We start from the raw sequence: 24,303 nt of genomic DNA on the forward strand, positions 1-24,303 counted from the left end.
GTACATCTTATGTTAAATCAAGTGCTGTTCTTGCTATAGGTTTTTCCTTTCATATATTTTGCAGACATAGTAACAACAAAACCCATAAAACTCATAAAACGTATCAGTAGCATTATCTCCAGACTTGTAACTCCTCAAAATCACCCATCTAGAAATCAGCTACATTAAAAGAGAATGGTTAATCTAAAAACATGAATGATTCAATCAAGCTTCGCTTTACCCTTTACTTTTCATTTCACACAGTCAGTAGGTAAATAAACATGACTTTATAACCTGATACTTGGCCATTCATTAGACTTAATCACTCTAACAATTTACTTCAAACATATTCATTTCACAATGGCTAACACAACAGGCAAAGAAGCTTAAGAACTTACACAGGTGGCTTTAAATTCACAAGACACATTTACAACTTCCAACACCTAAAATATGCTTGCATGTTTAAGGTATATAGGAACTTATTAAGACAATGTACTTTGACAAACTGACATTAAGGCTTATTTCTGTGCGCTAACATGACTGTGTGCATTTCTGCCAACAAAATTACTGACTGTTCTCAGTAAGAACTACAGCACCAAATCCAGAGAATACAGATACAATAGCCTTGCTAGACAGTATTAAAAAACCTGCTACAGCTCCTATAAAAGTTAGAAGGAATTAACCAAGTCAATTCAATTTGATTGAGCAGCAAAGCACTGATCACTTCAATTTCTTCTTGTAAGTAAATCATAACTTAGCTAGATAAATAAACTAACATTTCATAAATAAAACCTCAGAAATGGCAAGTGCAGAAGAACAGAGTTTCATTTTCAATGACTATTTTCCATCTCCTAGTGCCATAATACTGCTTTTCAAGTAAGTTACAGTTAAAATCTTATTTTCTTTTAAACATTTCTGGACTACTTTTAGTCAGTCAACTCATTTTTTTTTCCTCAATAATGGTATCTACCCACATCTAAGTTTAGGACAAAACTGAATTGGCAACAACATACTGCTCTTTACCACTCCTGACATTCTTCATTTCCTCTCATTACATTCAGATTGTTAACTTTTACTAGTATAGAAAGTCTTGTCCAAGTCTCTGTAATGCTTTATTGGAGAACAAAAGGAAACTGCTCTCCTGGAAGACAGTTCCCAAAATCATAAAGGCATAAGAGTAGGTGGCCATGTGCAAATGTAAAAGGAGGGTAAGTTTTGCTAACGTCACAATATATTTTTTTCTTCCTGGAAAACACAGTGAAAATCCTTAAGTCTTCTGGTGATCTCATTGCGCTGAGACCAGCACAGTTCCCAAACTCATGACTCATTCCAATCCCAGCAGAAAAAACTGCTGGAGAGACAGATGTTTTGTTTATGAATTAATTCCTTCAGTACGTCCTGCTCATAATAAAAAATAATCAGGCTTTACTTTGTATGCAAAAGACAAAGCAGGACAGTCCTATTCCTGCATTACTCTTTTCTAAAGGGCTCCTCTCCAGCTCCCCCCAGGTGGCCATGAGCCCCAGCAAGCCAGTCCCAACCTGTGGGCCCACATCCCAGCCTGGCCTCAGGCCATCCCTACAGCCCTGTGAGACGGAAGCTCCTCTCAGCAGAACTTCTGATCCAGCCCCCCCAGCTGCTGGTGGGCTGATACCCCAGCCTGGGCTGGACCTCAGCCCCAGGGAGGTGTCCCATGCCCCAGGCTGAGGCCACCCAACAGCCCGGACCCCAGGGAGCCCTCACCACTCCTGGTGCCACAGCCACAGGGAAACCCCAGCACACAGGGCACCTAGGCAGGTTTAACCAACGTGAGAAACAAAAGATCAACTTAAAACCACCAGCAGCTGTTTGCACAAGGAACACCAGCAACAGCTTGAGTAAACACACCAAGCAGCAAACAGGATCTAAAGCCTGTGCTTACTCAAGCCTTTTGCAGTTATTTCAACTTCATAAGGACAGGGGAAGGGAAAACAAAGGAATCAAGCAAACAAAACTTATTTTTACCTGCTTTTAGAAGGTTTTAAGTAACGGATGGCAGATAATGAGAGAGACTACTAGAGAAGGTACCAGCAAAGGACAGGCAAAGCAATGAGAGTAGAGAAGCACAAGGAAGGAAAGTCAGAACACCTAATCATTGCCTGCACACAGTAATGCAGCAGCAGTAGCCAGCTGGAGTTATTTCTTCTTCAAATAAAAGGTAATTATGCAAGAGACTGCCCAGCTCAGCAGTGGGAAAGAAGACAACATGCATCTGAAAAGCTATACCACTGAATCAAAAACTTTCTGCTTATATGTGTATAGCAAGGGCAGCAAGGACTTCAAAACTGCAGATGGAGATCTTCAGAGGGAGGGCTGCAAAACTTCTGCAGAATGACAGCAGCAGCCTGATTTAACGATGACCTAAAAAGGCTGTAGCATCTCCCTCAGTCACCACACCCCCTGTAGGCAAGACTCAACACACAGGGCCAAAGTAACTGATAATGTTCTTTGAAACACCAGCATCACAAGGACATACATAATCCTGCTGACAAGCTCTGAGCTGAGACTTAGTAGAAAAGAAAAATGATACAAGCCATTCTAGTCTAATAAGAGCACATTAAAAATTGCTTCAGTGACACTGGCAAGAAACCCAAATTAGACAGGAGGCAAAGGAGCTGCCAAGCCTTGCCAGTTCTTCCACTCTAAGTCAAGATAAAAAGATAAGCACTTCAACAACACTATGATAATTAGAGAGACATATACATCCTTTATGTGTCAATAAAAATTCCTGGTTATTCAAATACGATATGCATAATAGTGCTCAAACTACAATTCATCAACATTTATCAACATCCTGGGAGCATAAACCCATTCTAGTAAGATGATAAATAGAGCAGGCCAAAAAGGAGAATTATGCCCAAAATGGTCTCGCTCACAGTTAAGAATGGTTCCTGTTCCATATGGGCCACCAGTAGGCAGTCATCTGAATTTAAGAAAGTCTGTAAACTTGAAATTAAAACAGAAAATAAAACCTTGAATCTATAACCATATCTGAACAGAAAGAAAAACAAGTTCAAATAGTTAGCATTGCTATGGTGTACACATAACAGTGGAATTAACACTTAAAATCAGATTTCTGAGCAATTTGTGCAGTGGTTCAAAAAAAGTAAAAGCAGTTTCACAGATACTAGTAGATGTAACTATCAGTAAGAGACTACGCTACAAGCCTCTATAGTTTAATTCTATTTTTCAAAATGCTGGGTATATAAAAAATAAGACTGAAACTTCTCCCTGAACAGTTATGAGAAATTTTGAGGTAATATTTCAAAATAAATCCTGCTGAATTTCAAAGGCTTATTTCCACAGGATTTCTCCCCGTTTGGTCAGTGAATACACAAAATGACAAGCACAACTGCCCATTGTAAACAAGCACTCTTATACCCACTTACAGATAAAAAAGATTCTTTACAGTATTCTCTGTTGCATAAGGAAGTGATGTTTTGAAATTCAAAGCAGAAAATATCAATAAAACCTAAATAAACAGGTACCAATGACAGGCATAATTTCAGTTAAGACTTACTTATAGTAGAACACCAAAAACAATGGATCAACTTATTTCTGGTGACAGGACAATGAGGAAGTTTTTGTTCAGAAAGAAGTTTAAACTACGGAAACTCAGGAAATAGATTTCAAAAGTATTTCAAAAGATCCATTCCCTACTGGGGGTAACTCAAACATACATTATTTAGAACTGATAAATCTCTAAGCAGTTAACACCAACTCAAGGTAACCTCCTGTGGGAAACAGTAAAGGTAAGAAGTTTTTCAGAAAGCTGGGAAAGCAGGCCTTAGAAACAGAAAGAACAGACAATTAGCTGCACCTGCAGCTAGTATTAGGTATATAGTAGTATAAAGGTATTTTTTTGCCCCAGGACATGAAATCAGGAAATGTCATTGCTACATCTGTCTAAACCAAAGGAAACCCCCCTTAAGCATACAAGATATAAATAAATGGAACAAGTAATTGCTTGGCCTGTTTTAATATCCTTTAGTCTATCTTACTACTAATGTCATTTATACAATTTATACCTCAGCTGCATCTGCATAATACTTCAAACTCACAAACACTGCCAGGGTGCATAAATGCATTAAAAAGTAGTAATGAAACTAGTAATCTGACATTTCAAAATCAGAAACTACTGTCCCTGTTTTGATGGATAAAATTAGTTTGAACAGTATTAGAAGAAATACAGATTTAAATCTTTGAAATCAAAATTTAAAACTGAAAAAATAAGAGCTTTCCATTTAGCACATGATAATTCTGTCATTTAGCATTGGAAAGATCAAAAACACTACATATCTGTCCATGCAAAGGATGAGCACTTACTTGGACATTTTGGTTGCAGAATACACAGCTCACATCTGACAGACGGACATGTCCTGTTTGCGCCATGCTTAATTACAGTGCTCTGCCAAGCATTCCTCTCTCACCTGAGCATTCCTTGTTACACACCAGGCTCATGCCTGTGCTTGTGACACATAAGCATGAGGTAACTGCAGGGCTTATGCACAAAAGGTATGCAACAGACTCATGAATCATGGGTATCCATGCTGGGATTGCTCAGCACTTTTGCAGCAAACCACAGATATTACAATGGGCAAAGGATAAATGGTGATCCTGACAGTGTTTTAAGATGGACACCTTGGCATCTGCTGAAGAGATCCTACAGACCCATTAAAGGCAAGGGGTTTGATATAATCTACAAAGCATTTGGAAAATTTGTATCTATTTAAAAGTGGATTTGAAAACTGTCACTTACACTCAAGTTGTCATTTTCACTCAAATAAAAATCCACAATGACAGTCATCAAGCATTCCCAAAGGAGAAGGAAACTAGAAACATAGAGCATATTCATAAAAAGAGGTTAGGTGAAGAAATGAAACCACTCAAATCTTTAGTGACAGTTGAAATCAAATGAAAAACCTAAGATTCCAACTCCTATTGAGTTTTCCCTTACAGTTATTAATTTTTTCAAATACAAATTACAAGTCTTTAGGCAGAAAGCTTAATTGCTTGCTTTGTATCAAGCAAGTTCCAGACAGAAACAGACAGTTTTTCTTCTTTTCCAAAATTAGGCTTTGACTGAACAGAATTTCTGGGATGATGAAACATGCTTACCAAGCACTGCCAAAAGTGAAATTCCATGTAACCTCCTTTTGGTTTCCTTTGAATTACTGCGCATGTGAATTAGTTACCTTGAAGAACAGCAAATTATATTAATTACAAGGCATCCTTAAATAGTACGAAAAAGCAAGGTGCCAGTTACCACCTTCTAACACAATCATACAAAACAAAGAGGTAATCAATGAACAGAGAGCACAGCTCTTCCTTCAAGCCAGAGCAGCAAAAGATATTATCAACTTCACCAACAAACTGTTACATTTTAGTTGGTCTAATAATAGGAAATGCTCCAAAATACAAAATAAATAAAAAAAAACCAACAAACAATTGAATGGTCAATCCTAAAGTTATGCGTAGTAATACTGTGTCAAGTACATAAACAGATGCAAACTGAAAGTATACTGAAATAAAACACTAGATTTGAAAACTCACATTCATAAATTGTATCCTTCTGACCCATATCACCACTTCTCTTCCCAATTTAGTTCAGAGACAGCACTCCACATACTATAACAGAGGGCTTAACATAGGTTAATCTCCAGTATACCCACTCTATTAATAACCAACAGGGGAAAAAAGGAAAAAAAGAAGCAAACCCATATGCAACGGTCAGATTTCCAAGCCATTCTCACCTAAGTAGAAGGACAGTATAACAGGGGAAGGTTCCCTTTCTCTTCCTGCTCTATTTCAAAATGACCTTTCTTTGATTACCTTCATAAACTTGTCTTGCTAAATTGGAAATATTTACAAACATTGCTGTGCCCACTGGTGGAAAATGGTAGGCAAAAGATCATCTTTGGTCATTCTGAATCTTGAACATGGAAAACAATGCAGAAAAGAATATCCAGAAGAGCATCCATTTCTATTTCCATAAAATGATGTACAGTATCTGCACTACCAGAGAAATCTAGAATTTAGAATAGCTCATAGAAATAATATTTATTAGGCAGCCATCACTGGCATTATGCAAGCTTCAGTGTGACATCAATGTTCTTCTTTTAAAACTCAAACTACTAAACAGGATTGATGCCTACTGACTTGTGGATTAAAAGAAACTGCTTGCAATGAAGCATTTGGTTGACTTAAGAGATTGCATTTTTAGAAAACCATTTTCTGGCAGTCTCACTGTTGCACATATTAACAGAAGATCTCAGAAATCATATTCTAAAAGAGGAATTGCCACCTCCACCTTAGAAAGGAAAAAAAATCATCCCAACTAACTTTATCAATGTAGTCATAATTCTAGTGTCTGGCAGGAACAGTCTGTCTCTTACTGCAATGTTTCCTCTCATTATGTAGTTTAAGAAAAAAACGTTTGTCTCTATGCTAAATCAGCCCCAATATCCTTTAAAATTCTTATGATAATCCAAGCACATTATTTATTCACCACAGTACTACTTTCTGTTCAACACCTCTACTTCAACTCCATCAAGCTCTAACTCCTGTCCTGTGCTTACTGTTTTGATATAGTTTTGAGGAATGTCTTGAGCAATTCAAATCTGCAAATTTCATACCACAACCTGAATACACAGAAGTGATAATGAACTTAGCTGCTTACAGGAGATGAAATAATTTCCCAATTTATGGATCTCCAGAGTACATTTTTTTTGCAGGGGAAGGAGACAGCAGTACTATGCAGGTGATACGGAAGAAAAGGAATTAGGAGCAAAGTGTTGGATCTGAATGCTATACCTGTGGAATATTACCATTTCTGATCCACACAAGTCTGCTTTTATTAGCTTTAGCCCAAGGAAGACAAAAAAAGAAATTACCTACTACCACTTTTTACATAAACTTAGTTTCAGTAAGTGCTTACACTACGTTGTGTCTGATCTTTGAGCCTGTGTCCTCTAGTTCACATATACTGGCAGACTACATTTTGGAGTATTTCAGTCTTGTTTGAAGAACCATGTTTTGATGAGAGAGAGATCTGGGACAGTTTTACAGCTTTAATAAAATGCCCTCATTGTTATTACTCAACAACACGCTTTCAATGACAATAGGAATGATGTCATTTTTCTTACCTTCATTTAAGGAGAGGCAGAAACCTACAACACTGCAATCACACATGACAGAAATCGGTGATACAATCCCAATATAATTTCAAAATGTGAATAGAGGGGTGCAGGTGAAAGGAAGAACAACATTCCCAACTTGCTTCAAGTTACCCAAGTTTCATGAACAAATGTGAGTCTACATATTTCAGAGCTTTTAAATCTACACTGAACAGTCTACTGGAAATTAAGATGTTATTCTGACTATTTCTGCTGTAATTGACAATGAAAGAAGATGAATATAATCTTCCCTTCTAGCCCAGGTAATCTTTTTTCATTTGCAATTTGTCAACACCCCAAAGATATTAACCATAGTCTTCAGCCCTACTCCCAGGCTACACTATTGCTGGGACAGAAAACTACAGAATGTTTTCATACAGTGCTTTCAAACCCAGTCAGTGTGGACTCTGAAGTTCTCACAAGAAGGTTACCTCATTCTCTCTTCCCTTGTGCTGCAAAGATGATGCTAACTGCACTTCACACACAGAAAGAACTAGGTCCTTCAAACATCAGCAGGTTTTCTCTGCCTTCTGTTACGAGAACTCACCCTTCCCAGGATCTCATCTCCCAGTAGTCAGGAGGGTAGTGCAGCTGTATTCACACTGAGGAGATGTGTTCTCAATGTACCAGTACATTTGGTGACTTTTAAGTTTACTCTAAGACCTGTCAGGTTTCCTAAAATAACATACATCTGTTTGCTGAGCATTCAAATGTGAGCAGTATTCCTTCTAGCTTTTGCAGATCTATTAACTGCTTCAAGGTATCTGACACCCAGTAAGCCCAAGGTACAAACAGAGGAAAGGCATAAATGGAGACTCAAACTGCAACTCACCTTATCACCAAAAGTTCCTGCTCTTCTACAATCAAAGCAGATAGCCTTGTTAAATAAACTATGTAAATCAGATTCAAGATCAAATGCAAATGTTTACTGTCTTTTGTCTTTCCTGCTATACAACAGAATTATTTATCGCTCTAATGCCTTTTCACTACTGTAATAAGAACAATTCAGACCTAGTACTTTCCTTGTACACAGCTCTGGCTTCACCAGAAACAAATTCCCTCCTCTATTAATTCCTAAAAGGAATTAAAAATAGCTTTACTCAGGGGGTGTGAGCCCTGTTACAATACAGTGGCAAGGCCAGAGAAGTGTGAGAATGTACACTGAAGTCAGAAGGTAAATATTTTTAAGCAAATTTGCACCAACTAGGATTGATTGTTCTAGATTGCTAAAATCTTATCCAGATTATTAATACACTTCTGTGAGTACTGTGATCAATATTCTTTACTGAAGTGTGCATGGCATTCTACACCTTGGTAAATATCAAGGTTTTGTACATTTTTGCTGGTAGTTTAACACTTATCTTTGAAATCTTCTCCTTTCAATATCAAGCTTTCACACTAATCATGCTGTACCCTGAGTAGGCAACCTGATGCAACTAGAGTCTTTTTAACCACCCATACCTATGTGAAATTTGGTGAAGGAATGAAACAGAAGATAAAAGAAAGGCAATCTGAGTATGTAACAACAGAACAATGAGAAAGAAACTTAAGAAAGAAGAAAACAAGAAAAGGAAGGGAATCCCTACTAATTTTTATATAAAGACAAATGTGCAGCAGTGACAGGACAGACTTAAAAGAAAGGAGAAATGTCTTCCTCCAAGACAAAGAAAATCAGTAAGTGTCATCCAATCAACAGGGACCCAGAATCCTGTGAGGCACACAAGTATCTCTAAAGTTAATGATGGTCTGTGCTCATTATGTTCAACAACTGGAGAAATCCCTGAGAGAGATCTTCAGGACAGGCAGGTAAAGCCTCACAGATAATTACTTATATTTAAGAGCTCTTTCAGTAGCTTTCCCATTATGCAAGGATCCAGCCATGCATTTTATCATAGATGTTATCACTAATAAAATAGAACACAGTATAAACAAAAGACAAAGGCAAATAAACCTCGAATGAACCAAAAATTTCTCATACCCCACAGAGATAAGGCAGATCCGTTTGATTCTGCACACATTCACTTTGCAAATAACATTTTCATCCTTACCCAGTAAGTATCAGCCATCATGTTACTATCACAACAGTTTCTCAGGGTTGCCTATGTAAGTTTCAGTCTTCAAGCAAAATAACCCACCCAGAAACTCAAATGTCTGAATCTGAGCCTTGGTAGATATAAGAAATACTAAAAAGTTGCTTGGGGTTTTTTACTAGTGAGTTTCCATACAATGCAGATGTACAGTATACATTTCAGAGGTGATGCTGAGTCACAATATGAACTAACAGCCTTTATTCAGCCTGACAAGTACAGCAAGGCCACCAATGAAACACACTGTATACAGATAGGAAGGGAAGTTTCAGAAAAGAGACCCCACTAAGCAATATCCTTATTAGGGTCTTAGTGTACCCTAAATGGAATTTAGATGTGCTTTCTTCTGGTCATTCACCACTAAGGTAGCTGAACTTAAGTCTTCCACAAGTTCATATACTTCCAAGAATCCAACAGAACTAATATCTTTTTAAAAAGTGGGATATTATCAGGATTGCAGTGATTAAGAATTTTTACTATTCTTGTCTACATGTTAGAACATTTTCAAAAATGAAAAGAGTCAACTACATTTTTAAAGCAAATATCCCAAAATACTTTGGTCAGGGAGAAAAGGAGGGAAGGGGAAGCTTAGGGTTTTGGTTTTTTCTTCAAAAAAGTATTCACATTACTCCATTTGCTGAAAAAAGAAAGAAGCATTTCATTTGCAAAGTACACTTGTGTTATAGACTACAAGATCTATTAGTATTTTAGAACCTTCTGTCTCTCCAAGAAAATTTCATACAGAAAGGTTTGCAAGGACAGGCAGCTCTGTAAAAACCAAGATCTATAATAAAGGAGCCATGAATGTAGGCACATAGCACATGGTACAAATATTGTTCTTACAACTTCTTAAAAGGCTTTCATCTAGCTTTTACAAGGATACTAATTTCTCAAAAGCTACATCATTATAAGAGCTGCTTCTAAATCCTCATGAGAAAGATTCTGAAATTAAGAAAGAGAGTGTTAAGTGCATTCTGTGCTTTTATCTACTATGCCTACTGATGTTTTAGTCTTCCTTCAAAGAGCAATCTTTTATATGGCCATCTGCACAGCAAGTAAAGAAAGCAAGAGATGTTTTCCCAAATAAAGATATCACAAAACTGTGGGTATAGCCTTAAAGCCAGATGCATACTTGGAATTCTTTGCAACTCATTAGTTTTAGTTGCTCGCTCAGCTTGACAATTCTAGCACCATTTATAATTGAGAGACTATTTTATTACTGTAGGAAAGAACAATTTCATAGGACCCCCAAGAGAACTGAGAGATTTCCATCTGGAATCAAGCAAGGATCTACTGCTAATAAACCTTCCAAAAATGTTTTTGCCTCAGATGTCCGTGTGGGCCAAAGACCTAAGCAAATAAACCAAAATATTGTGGTTATGCAGAGATGCGAATTCACCTCTTAAAAAGCAAAGATCTCAGGTACATACACATAATGTAATAATTTAGAAATTATGTAAATTATGTACTAAAGATAACCTTTAACCAGTAATTTTAAAGAAACACAATAGAAAATTCAAAGTATTATATATATATTGCCCATACTTAAAGTGCTCAGACATTTTAGAACAATGAAAAATGCCAACCAGAAGTGGAAGCAGCCCTTCCGTGTCCTGTACCCTGTAATACAGATAATCCTACACTGAAATCAATTGCTCCATTCAATGAAAGATTAAAAGATAACAGATGCATTTCTCTTGTGTTTGAATGTACGTTACTCACATTTTAAGCTTAATTATATACAGAATACTCTGCACATAATAAAGTATATTAGACTTGCCAGCACCATACCGAGGCAAACAACCGCCTACAATTTCAAATTTGTCTTTTTCTTTTCCGTGACCCCTCAGCACTGGCAAAGCATTGGCTTCTTTTGTTCCACAACAGAATAAGAAGCAACCATTTAATTACATATCTAACATAATTCCAGGTCTTTCCTTATTCTATCTACATTTCTTCAGGCTTTTCATTTTAAGATGTTCAGAAACAAGTTATCCAGCTCTGCTAATTTAAAAGCATTTATTCATAACAGCTATTATTTACTCAATGTGTGTGGAATATTTCACATCCTGTCACAGAGTGCAGTAACATATCTGGAAAGATCTAGAACATACCACAGTGGCATTCATAGAACACTTACCTTTCATCCCTTATCGTCAATAACTTTGTTGTTTCATTGAAAGTATGCAACTCAGAAGAAACATTGTGAAAGGGGAGTAGAATTGCAAGTAGAGGGAAATGGAAACTACAAAGTAAGTCATGCAACTGCAGAACTATGGAATGGCTTGGGTTGGAAGGGACTTAAAGATTATCAAGTTCCAGCACACACGGCTGGGTCACGTGCAGCCTCTCAGCCAGCAGCACCCCCAAGTCCTTCTGGGCAGGGCTGCTCTGGGGCTGTTCATCCCCAGCCTGTGCTGATACCAGGGTTGCCCCAGCCAAGGTGCAGCACCAGCACTTGGTCTTGTTAAAACTCCTAAGATTCCCATGGGTACAGTTCCTGAGGTTGTTCAGGTCCCTCTGCATGGCATCCCATCCTTCAGGTGTGTCAACCACACCACTCAGCCTGGTATCACCTGCAAACTTGCTGAGGGTGCACTCAATCCCTCTGTCTATATCAATGAAGAAGATACTAAACAACACACTTTACAGATCCCTAAGGAACACCACTTGTCACTGATGTCCCTTGTCCCTGAGCAGTTGACAACTGCCCTCTGGATGTGACCATCCAACCAATTTCTTATCCATTTAACAGTCCACCCAACAAATCCTTCTCTCTCCGGTTTAAAGAGAAGGATGTTGGGGAGGTCCATGTCAAAGGTCCAGATAAATGACATCTATAGCTTCCCTTGTCCACTGATGGAGTCACTCCAGCATAGAAGGCCACTTCATCAGGCAAGACCTGCACTGGCTGAAGTCATGCTGGCTGTCTCAAGTCACCTTCCTGTCCTCCATGTGCCCTAGCATGGCTTCCAGGAGCATCTGTTCCATGACCTTCTCAGGCACAGAGGTGAGGTTGACAAGTTGGTAGCTTCCAGGATCCTCCTTTCTATCCTTTTTCAAGATGGGCAAAATCCTTCCCCTTTTCCAGTCATCTGGGTCACATCTTACTCTTCCCAAAGTTACCTTGTTTCTAAGATAAACTAGAAAAGTGTAATTATTTAAATGAGGAAGTAAGAACATGAAGAAAGGTGATAACTCACCTATAAATAGAGGAAATCAATCTCTAGTCAACATTCTTTGACAAAAGATGCCAAAGTTAATGTTTAAACTGACACATGACAGGGAAATACACACCTATTAAGGCCTTTAAGAAGTCCCTAGGAACTGCTAAATGAGGTTTGAAAGAGAACTGCCCCATGATTAAAATAATGTACAAAGGATGCTAAGATAAAAAATAGTGAGAAATTAAGAAGAAACAGACAAAATTATAAAGGCAGAAAACAAAGAGTGACATTAGAAGGAGATTAGACACAGCTGAGACCATGTTACAGGAATAATCCTCATCCATGGAAGACAGCTGAACCAGTGCTACTGGTTCATTAATCAGATAAATACCTCCCATAGCTCCCACACCTCAGAAGACAACTCATTGCACCTCTCTGTGTTTCAGTGGTACTGAACTCTCATTTCCTCCCATCTCAGACATGTTTCTAGGGGAATTGCTGCATTTCCTGGGAGTCCTCTAATATCTCTTTTCTATTTTCAGGAAATTTTATTCAGCATAACATACTACAATACAGTTTATCACAGTCTGGATTCCATTTTTCTGAATCCCTACTATCCCCTCCTCAGCATAGCTCACTGAGTGAAATGAAAAGCACTTTCCTCTTACTGCAAGCTAAATTATGTATTTATCCCTCTATCAGAAAAGCAAGGTTCCCTTTTAGTCATAACAGACATCAATTGTCAACCTCACCTCATGCCACCCTTTTGAAAATGGAGGGAGGAGAAATGTTTAAATGAAAAGGCAAAAGTAAGTATGAGCGCTCATGTCAAAGCTGGGAACATCCTGAAGTTCAGATAAGCCCGTGCTGTACGAACATGAAATAAATCCACATAGTGGGGGGAACATAGAGAAAAACAACTTGGGATTTACTGCTTTGTCACCAGCAGGAAGTGAGAAACTGCTCACAGCCACCAAACCAACTCCCTACGAAACATCCAGACACTACACCTTCACAAGGGTGGCTTTTATTGCTCCACCTGTGAAAATTCACTTCCTTCTGTGCAGAGACATGCACAGACTATGTGTGGGGTACATGCACAAACTATGTCAGACACAGAGGAAGACACAACAGATGCACCATGAAAGAGACAGAAGAACAGCCCATATACATCACTGCCTGTTTTATTCTAGAAAACTAACAGGTTTGTTATAAGCTGGAAAGGGAAGATGTTTGCGTTATACATTGGGCAAGATTCTCCATGAGATAAATTGACAAATTTTTAAGAGGCTTTCAAATGCACACAGAGTTGATTACAAATTTCTTACTGAATTGCTTAAAAGATGAAGTCTGATACACTGATAATCTATAAAAACAGAACTAGAAAGATGTATTATCACAGTTTTACTACAGATATCAACTTGAACAACTCATTTAAGATCATTTCCTTCTGCAGAAAATGAGGGGTCACCACACCCAGCTCATAAATGTATGGGAGAGTTTGGCATCTGCTAAGCACTTATGGGGCCACCAGGTCAGTGTTACCAGGCTGCAAAAATGCATTCTTCAGCTTAATCACTGCTCAGAGAGAGCTGGAAGGAAGCCTCACTTAGCACCCAAAGTGGTACCTGCGTTACTGTCAAAGACAATCCATTCCTGCACTTTCCACTGTAACCAAATAGAAGAGAAAAAGCAAAAACAAAACTGCACATTTAGCTTTTGAATTAATAACAAGCCTACTTTCACACACAAAACCAGTCAGTATTACCAAGTTAAGATGTGAAGACATCAGCTATTACTGTCTGAAACAAGCAACTAATCACAAGCTATGTCAGCATCTTGACTATATCCTGCTTCACAAGTTTCCATAGGGAACAAACATGAAATAAACAAGTGTCTGATACTACTGGAGAATTCTCAGTTTTCTTTACCCAAACATCCAGAAAACTAAACCAGCTCCCTAATAAACTAGTGGAGAGGAACAGAAAGCAGAGTTGCAAACATGGTCTTATCACCCCCTTAAGAGGAATGCAGAAGCACTGTTATTGCACTCCAAGGACAACAGGATCAAGCCTTGCCTCAGCCCAGACCTGCCCACTCTCACAAATAAGCAATCATTTCTACAAGAATAAATGAGAAGATTTATACAGAAGTAACTAGCAGTAGAACTGGACCCACAGGCATCCGGAACCATCATAAGCCCTTATACTCCCACTCCAAAACACTGTTGTATATTTCACAATAACCACCGCTGAAAGAAAAAGAAGGGCAGTTTAATGCACTGTTGTTTTACAAGACATGACTAAATCCAGTATATTTCTTAGCTTACAGAGCTTATCCTTGAAGTTTTCTTTTTAGGAGGTTAAAATGCATAATGTTTGCCCCCCAAAAAATTAAAAGTTACTGAAGTCTAATATTTTTTAATTGCAGGCTTCTTGTCCTCTAAAATGAAACATTGTTTAGCAACCAAACAGAACCTGAAACTCTTTTATGTAATCTCACAAGGACCTGAAGGTGCCCTATACATGGTTCCTATCTACTAAATTCCTTTATCAAGGTATATGCACACTGGTTTCTTAATCCTTTAAAGGGTGTCACATTAGCCTTTGGTCAGATAAGGGCTCTGTGTTAAAATATCATATTGGACACAAGGAATTTGCTTTTAAGACACTAAATGCCACATTTCAGATCCCATCAAATCATTAAAGTAAGTTAGAGGTCCTAAGTCCTAGCTTCCTCCTGAAAAATTTCACAGATAATCAATTAGCTTACCTTCCCAAAACTTTCTCAAGAGACACCCCCAAGCATCTGATTTCCTGGGCTGGGGAAAGAACCATCCACAATTCAGTAGGACCTTGGCAAACTGGGGCAAGCAGGGACAGTAGCGTGTCAAGATGTGTAAATGAGGTGGAACCCAACAGACACAGCTACCTTCAGCTAACACAGCAGTGACAAAATTGTATTGCCTTACTCCCAACGCACATAAAAGCTATTTCTTCTGTTCATTCTTTTTAATACTGCTTACTGAAGTAATGTCATTACTATTTTGTGAAACACTACAATGCTGTGATTCATGCCCCCAAGGCTTTCAACTCCTTCCACTGACTTGACAGGAAATGTGGACACCTCAGGTCAGAAGACAATCAGGTGCCTAAGTAGACAGCATTAACTCAATGCAGAACTGACATAAAAGAGACTCATTTTAAGCCCAGACTCAGTCAAAAACACAATCTGTGTCTAATTAACAACTCTGCAAGGTACAACTGATCATCTATGGCAAATCCTTAATCTTGCACTTGGATATTTAAACAATAGGTTATATACTGTAACTGCATCTCAGCATCTGTGAAACACATTACCTAGCCCTATAGTTACATAATAAAGGAACATCTGAAGCCTTACTAAATACACAGGAATCAGAAACATTAAAGCAACTCTATGGGACAAAGCTTGCCTACCTGCTCTGTTCAAGTCCCAGTGAAGTCAGCTACAGCCTTTAGCTTCCACAGGAGTTAAATTAAATCAGAATCTTCAAAGCAAACACTTCCGTTGTGAATTTCGTTATGTGTATTTCAGGCCCTGGTGAACTGAAAGCAATCCAAATACCCCAACTTAGAGCAAACACAGTCTCTTGTTATAGCCAAACTAACTAATCAATTGCCCAGAAAAAGAAACATGAAAACATGTAAAGATTCAGTCTTGGTTACATTTTTCAAATACAGATCATACGTTACCAATGATCAATGATGTGGGAAGCATCCAGCACCTCATATGCTGTTGAATCATTCTTTGCCCCTCTGACAGTCACTTCTGAACAGCTGTAAATGCACACAGGCTACAGTAAAACCAATGTTTTAAATAAATAATTGACACATTAATTTTCTTAAGTTGTGAGTTTTACTAAAATCAGTCAAGAATACTGCTTTTTCAAAGAACATATTGAAAATGTGTTCATAATGAAATTGAAATTCTGTACTGATCAAGACAAAAATTAATAGCTTGGGCACAATGTAAGATGATTCTTAAAAGGTCCCCATTTAGCGTTCAAAAAAATGTAAGTTAGGAAAATTTCAGTTCTAGTAACCAAGAACTCCATTCCATCTGAGAATGTGCCTCTGAGTTCACTCAGCTGTCTGCTTACAAAACAAAGTCTTCTTTGTTTGATATCCCCTCATACTAGTGAACCTCTATATTTACAAGCTGCAACTTCCTTTCTGTATGCCCCAAACCAAATCATAGAGCATCCTGAGTTGGAATGAGTTGGACCCTCAAAGATCATGAAGTCAAACTCCTGGCCTTGCACAGACAAACCCAAGAATCACACCATGGACCTGAGAGCACTGTCCAAAAAAAGCTATGCTTAACACAGCTCTTCTCCTAAAGAGAGTGGTATAATAAAACTGTAAAAAGGAACTTCCAGAGGTCCCATCCAAACTCAGCTGTTCTATGGTTCTGTGATCTTTTGGGGGTTTCTGTTTTTTAAGTCAGACTGCTTCTTTAAGGCAACCCCTTCAGCATAGATCTAGATTTTAAAATGACAAAACTAAGTTATAAACTTGGACTTTAAACACCCACCTTTAAATCTGTCCTTAAGACACTAAGGGCAGCTGAACACAAGTTTTTTGTTGGCCCTTTCGTGTGGAAAGACATCAGATACTTTTTTGTCTCTCTGAATCTTGTAACTTTCATGCAATGAAAAACGTGGCAAAGGCCCAGGTAGAGAGCCCACCTGCAGTGGATGCCTACCAGCAAGGAACTGATGGCCAGCAGGAAGCCAGAAAGAAGCCCCTTTGCATTGTCACACATGAGCAGATTACATCTCTGAGCACCCATCCTTTCTCCTGAAAGGCTGCCTGAAAGCCTAAGGCCCCAGCATGGCATCCTACAGACTTACAAGTGTTTGCTGTTAGAGAGTAGAGTTGATTGTTAACCTACACTGAACAAATTGCCACTTCAAAAAACTATTTGCCATGTTTATATTAAAGTCACAGATGTGCTTACAGACTAGTCACTAACCTCTGGGTATATCAAAGCTCTTGGACACTATTACACTGTCAGGAACCTGCCATACAAGCTCAAGGAAATAAATTAACTAACAGGAACTCACTCTGTGTAATTCAAATCTGTCAATAACTGATCATATTCTTTCCTTCTTTCTTTCCATATATGATTAACAATGTTGAACTGAGCATTGTCTAGCTTTAAATGAATACAGAAAGTTGATATGGCCCATTAAAGGCAAACAATTCAAGAGGAAACTCATGAACATCCTAGAATACTGCATATGGCCAGTTGTTTGCTCTTCCCCTCCTCCTAAATACACTAGCAAGTGGAAAGGTAGGAAAAATATTAGATTACATCTCAATTTTGCACCTCTGCACAACACTGAAGAAAACCTGTAAGTAAAGTTAAGGAATTACTGTTTTGGCTCTCCAAGCAAGTATTCACAAGATACAAAGAGTGTTTTCTAAAACAGGCTGCAAACATAGCACAGAATGGCTTGTGAAAAGGAGACCCAAAACCAAACTGTGTAAATAAAAAATTTGTTGGCCAGCACAGTTTGCAAGAAGAAATTATAAGTATTTCTTTTTTGCAGATGAATGGCAAGCACCAAATTCTACAGAAGTTACATTTTCAGTTTTATCTCATGTTGATGCATCAAGAAAAAGGAATTGTTTCCACAGCGGCAGAATCTTAATAATTTAACCATGGCTTAAGTAAGAGTATGTTAATTTCTTACATTGAAATCTACTCCAAAACAAGTTTATTTATTACTATGATACATTTAATTGTACTGTTTTATGCACAGACAAGAAAAACTCAACCTACCCAGAAACCTGTTTTCCAAAGTCTCTCCATCCTAAGTGTTTCATACAGATACACATAATCTGGGGGTTTGCCATATTATTAATGGATCTGCCTGTAATTACACAGAGGGTCTCACACTACTTAGAAACTTCACATATATAAAAAACATGTGCAATTTCTAGGAAGAGATAATGAAGTGAAAGTGTCTGAAGTTTAAAACCACACAAGACAATAAAGGTAGAAGAAAAAACAAAAAAAAAAAGATTCCTGGAGCCAGCACCATTCCCATGTCTACAGCAAGACTGGAACCAAGTTAAAACGGTAAAAAACCCCCAAGTTCAGCTTTTAGTGCTGGACTTTAATCCGCAGTTCATGACCATAAAAACCTTCAGTAACTTGGATTCATAGCCACTGGGAAGAATTGTGCACCACTGAGCAACCTTGAACTCCCACAATGCTCCTGTTTTACTGAGGAAATCAAAATGCTACAGAACAGAAGTGTCTGCTTTTTTTTTCCCTTGGGGCTGTTGACAGTAGATTAGCACTGTTATCTACATATAAAAGTCTGAAACTGACAACACACACACACAGAAACTGGGTCTTCTAAGCATCAGAAATCCAATACAAGTGCTGTCTTGTAAAGAACACAGGAACATTACAGTCCAAACTGCTCCCAAACCTGCAGCACTTCAGCACAGCAGGAATCCTTTCCCAAAACTATCTGCAAAGAAAAATGATGAAAGGGAAAGTAGGAATAGGTAATGTATCAAGCTAACTCATAGTCATGCAATCCCATTTACAAAGGAATCTTTTATACTTATGACAAAGAAGCCCCACAGCACCGTCTGTGTCAAAAACCTCAGGTGAAGAGGATGTCTGCCTAAGCTTAATATGGAAAAAAAGGCAGCTTAATGTTCAACTGTGAGCTCTAGAGCACCACAATGAACAACACATACCAGAAGTCAACTGGGCCTCCAACAAATGTATACTGGAAAAGAAAATGGACTACTGGGAAAAGATTTTTCAGGATGGAAGAGGATACTGGCAATTTTGAAAGAGTTTGAATACAATGATTTTGTTAAATGGTCTGATATCTTTTTGTTCCTCAGTTACCCAGTGAATATATTTCATGAGTCTATTTCTGCTATATACAGCTTCAGAAATGCATTTGCTTTTGAAAAATCATCATTCCTTTCCGTGATAGCAGGTTACCCAGAGGAGGGAAAAAAAGTAGTAAGAAGCAATGTCCTTCCTTCCTCCCACTTCCCTAAAACCACTTTCTCCCTGCACACTACAGCCTAAATGTTCTATGACATCATTTAGGCAGGAAAACCAATAGTCCCTTCTCTTGTTAACATAGTTCTTGTTTTGAATTATTATTATTATTATTTTCCTCTCCTTTTCTTCAAGCTTAAGAAATTTGTTGGGGATAAGATTAAAGATCTGTATAACCAAGGAATGCTACACAACAAGAAACTGTAAACAAACACACAATGTTTATTAGAACTGATAAAATATTAGATACATCCTAGTTTGCATTTCCTGACTCAGAACAAGAAACAAGCAAACCAAAAGCCTAAATTTAAACATGCTTCTATACAGTTAAAGCAGCACTAACTGCTGCAGTCATATGCAAAAGTGTATTAATGAATTCACTGGCATGTCTGGATACAATATAAATTAATATCAAGGCTTTTTATTTCATCCATTTTTCAAATCCCCAGCATCACCAGATCACCAACCCAGGACTAGGAAAATTAGGTGTTCCCTTGAAGGACTTGATTTTTCTCTGCACACATGTTAGCTATGGCATTCCTGCTTGGTTAAAAACAGAAGGCAAGTTTGTCTTACCACCATATTATCCAAACACCTGTGATTAATACACTTTTGTACAGCCTTGGGAATGTCAGCTTACCAGCTGGACACTGGAAATAAGGAGGAAAGAAGAGAGCACAAATGCACTATTACTCAGACAGAATGCTTCTCCCCAAAGGAAACTAACAGTACTATTTTTGCAGAGCTGGCATTTCACAGAATTTTATTCATTATAAAACAGAAGATATCCCATATAGTCTTATAAGCTGCATTTTTTAAAAAAAAAAAGGTATTTTTAAGTTTTCTAAAATGTATGCTTTAATCTAGTAACAACACTACAAACACAAGAAGTACCTACTGATGAATTCATCTTACTTAAGAAGTGAACTTCTAGTAAAAGATGCCTTAAATAGTACAAAGAAAGAATATTCAATTAGGACGAAAAAAAACCCGTTCAGACTGAGGACTTTATAAATGGATTATATTATTTTCACTGTCCAAACATCCCACATCCACACAGGACTGAGGTGATCTGAACACAAATCTCAAAGGGAAAAAAAACCATAAAGTACTTCTCTTTGACCTTTCTATAGCTCATAACACCATTTTATCATCGGACTTCCCTGACTTTACATGTTCCTATCCAGACCATGTCTAGGAGACACTCAGAAACTTGAGAATAAATGAAATAGAGATGAGAAATCAACATGTGCAAGTTAAAAGAAATCTCAGTCACCAAGAAAACACTCTTACTCAAGGGAAAGATACCCCTTACTTTCCATTGCACAGTTCTTCACAGCTTTCTTTTTCCACCTAGAAATTCCTTCACCAGAGGAAGCTATCACAAAATGGTGATTGGGCTAACTTCCAAAATGCTGCTTTCACTCTACACTCAAAATGTTAGAGTACTTTTTATTTTCGCTGTTTTACCTCAGTGTATTTTTAAAGGTGCCATGCAACTTTTAAGGCATAGTCCTGAAAAAAAATCAAGAGTAATAGATGGGAAATTAGGGTAGCACGACTACAATGTAACTGCTTTTCTTCAAGCAGAAAGGCCTTAAACATTTCACTGAAAGTGACTTTTTCAAGTATTTACCAAGCAGACTAAGATCAGGCCCATGGGAGACATTCTTCCTAAGGGCAAGAAGCTGAAAATTCCTATTCACAGAGCATGGGGAAAAAAAATAAAATAAAGCCCAACACCCCATTACGATTACTTGCACTCAAACTACCACAAGTATTCTGTGTTCACTATGTTTTGAGTTCTTAGGGCCTCATTAAAATAACTTACTAGAATTACAGAAAGAATCAGAGGTAAAGTGTGCTTGGAAACAACAGATGTGAAAAAGAAACCCCTGAGTTGCTAACGCAATGCATCACCAGCAAGATACAACTTCCCTGCCCTCTGCTTACTCCTCCCTTACAAGAGATGACACGTTACAGACCTCCCCTACAGTTAGTCACTGCAGCACTGATTAGATGTCATAATCAAAAGAAAATCAAGATACCTTATCGTCATCTTCCAGTATTTTAGGCTGGAAAAGGTCCTGTCTGCCTCAGTAACGTTAAGCAGAGTTGCCAGATGATCCCCATCACATGAGCAACAACTCTTAAAACTCTGAAGAGAGGTGTCATGGGTCTGTGGAGCCCGTTCAAGCAATGAAAAGCAGTAACACTAGCTCTGACTCACAAAAGGAAAACAGCCAAGTTGAAGACATCCTAAGACAGCTTATATTTAGAGAAAGATAGAGGGATTTGCAAAGTGATGCAATTCCTTAAACATAAGCTCCTCTGTTTGACAGGGGGCAAAATATGATGAAAAAAGAATAACACATTTCTCTAAATAATGGTAAATATTTCCTTGAACTTCAGATTTCATCAGCTGAGGATTATCCATCACAAGTGGGTAATGACTACAGCTACTGTAAATTTTACTTTTTTCCATTAGCAAAGCTGGCTCAAACAGAAAGCGGGGAAGGTGGTGGTGGTCGGTCCACCGGACTGACAAGGTTACTCTTGAAACATCGTGTTGGAAGGGGAGCAGTGCATCAGCTTTACATTTACTGGCCGGTTCCGTGCTGCTCTTCATCACCCGCAGAGCCTCCCGAGGACGGTCGACAGGGACCGACCACCGCCGGGCTGCACCAGCGGCTCCAGGCAGACTTCGGGGCCGGTGTCAGAGCACAGCCACCGGTGCCGGGGCTGCAGGGCCGGGCCCCCCCCGCTCCCGCAGCCTCCGACGGCGAGGGCTGAAGGGCTGCGCTGCCGGACGCACCGCCCGCCTCGCCCCAGCCGCGCCCGCAGACGGCGCTCGGCGGAGCCCCGCGGCCCCGGCCGCCCTCGGGAGCGGCCGCCTCGGCCCGGCACCCCCAGCGCGCCCCGGAGGTCCCGGCGCCGTGCCGGGGCGGGGGACGCCGCCGCGGAGTTGATCACTAACTCGCTGGCCCGCTCCCTCCGAGAGCTCCGCCCGCGGGCGCCGCGCAGCCGGCAGCCCCAACGGGGCGAGCGCGGCGCGCCACCGAGGGAGCCGACGGGCACATCGCCCACCCCACGGCCACCGCGACCCGCAGCGCGGCGCCTGGCCCCCTCCACACCCACCTTTCCGCAGGCTCGGCTCGACTCCTCTCTCTCCCCTCCCCGCCGCAGCGCCGCGTGCGGTGCGCGGAGACCCGCGCGGAGCGGAGCCCGGTGCGCTCCCCCGCCCTGCCCTGCCGTGCCCCGCGGCGGCGGCCGCGCTGCCAGCGCCGAGGCGTGAGGGCGGCCCCACGTGCGCCGGCTGCGCCAATCGGGGCCGCCCGCGGGCCGCCCACCGCCCCCGCCGCCACCGTCCCGGGCCGCCCGCGAACCGGCGGCGTGGCGCGGTAGGGCGGGCGGGATGCCGGGGAGAAGCGGTGGCTGCGCGGGCAGGAAGCTGGCTTGGGAGGCAGGAGGAAATAAGCGCGTTGGAGTGGAGTTTGGGAGCGCTGAAGGGAGGGAACCCCAAACGCTGCTGCTCGGGGGCTGCGCGCCGCCTCCGCGCCCGCGGGGCCGCCGTGGAGCCGGGCTGGCGGCAGCGCCGCTCCGCGAGAGCGCTCCGCAGGCGAGGCGTGCGCCCGCCGCGGCCGGGAAGCCTCCCGCGGGCCGGGTTCCGCCGCGGCCGGAGTCCCGCCGGAGCCGCTGGGGCAGGCGGAGGAGCCCGGCGCCGGAATTAAGAGTTTAGACGGGCAAACCTCCAAAATGAACGTGTAAAGCGCCCTTTCAGCTCTCTGACGAGTTTTGCAGCACTAATCGTGCTGGGAACAGAAACGCGTTCTCACCTTGGCACAGAAAGCCCGCGGGGCGGGAGCCGGGTTCGGCTCTTCCCAGCGGCCCGCGGAGATCCTGGGATCGGTCAGGTGTGCGATCGCTGCCAGGCCCCCAGCGACGTTCCTGGAAGGCATTGTCTGCTGCTAGAGCGTCACACAAATAACAGCGGGATGTTCCTCCACACTCAGAGGATAAGGGTGGAAACAAATTCTGCTGTTGTATTTTCTACATTGGGTGTCAGTGACGTGTCCAGATCCTGGGCCACACGCATTGCTGTGTGTCCACTGTGGCAATGCTGGGAATGTAATGCTTGGAAATAATGAGCCAGTTAGTTAGAAAATAAACATTCACAACATTGCAAAATATTTTTGTACTTTATTTTACAATGTTTAACGCTGAGTTTTTGTATGATTGTCAATGTGAATTGTAGTTGGTACAATTTCCGTTAGTGAATAGAAATGTAAGTGGACTGTTTCCTCAGGGGGTGTGTGTTTTGATCCTGTCATTTAATCTAATGCTTGTTGATGCTACATAGTGGCAGTTCCCTACAGCCTCAGTTTTTCAGACCATTACACTCACTTGTATTGCTGTTCCTTTAGATCTCTCTTAGAAATGCTGTGAAATCCATTCAGTGACTCATATTAATTCCAATAAATTTTGCATGGATATAATGGAAATAGGTCAATCTACTTTTGTAGGCAACAGCCTCCTGAAAATGTCTTCCTATTTTATATATTAGAAGTTCAACCTCCAGTGGCCTTCAGCTGCCCCTCTGTATTAAAACCAATTTTTCAAAAGATGGATCCCTTTTTTTCTGTGAATATGACTGCTAGTAGAGTTCAGTGTCTCCAGCATCTGTGAATTTTAGGCCAGATAGATAGCCATGAACAGAAAACAGGGAGGACAGGCCAGTTAGGAAAGGCAAAGTTGGAAACAAGGTTATTTTTT

At 40.2% G+C, this 24,303-nt stretch overlaps 1 protein-coding gene across 3 annotated transcripts in view; it reads right to left on the reverse strand.

Moving 5' to 3' along the window:
- Positions 1-23,511, reverse strand: part of STXBP6 (syntaxin binding protein 6) — a 95,652-nt gene extending 72,141 nt beyond the window's left edge. Inside the window, exon 1 of one of the 3 annotated variants that reach the window (XM_077180387.1) lies at positions 23,367-23,511. The gene's annotated coding sequence lies outside the window, so the exon portion shown is untranslated. Of the gene's footprint in view, positions 1-22,668; positions 22,808-23,366 lie in introns of those variants that run through there. The other 2 variants (XM_054634779.2, XM_077180388.1) reach the window with 2 other exon arrangements.
- Positions 23,512-24,303: the final 792 nt, after the last annotated feature.

The sequence above is a fragment of the Agelaius phoeniceus genome, chromosome 6 (assembly GCF_051311805.1).
Source record: "Agelaius phoeniceus isolate bAgePho1 chromosome 6, bAgePho1.hap1, whole genome shotgun sequence".
Taxonomy (NCBI): Eukaryota; Metazoa; Chordata; class Aves; order Passeriformes; family Icteridae; genus Agelaius; species Agelaius phoeniceus.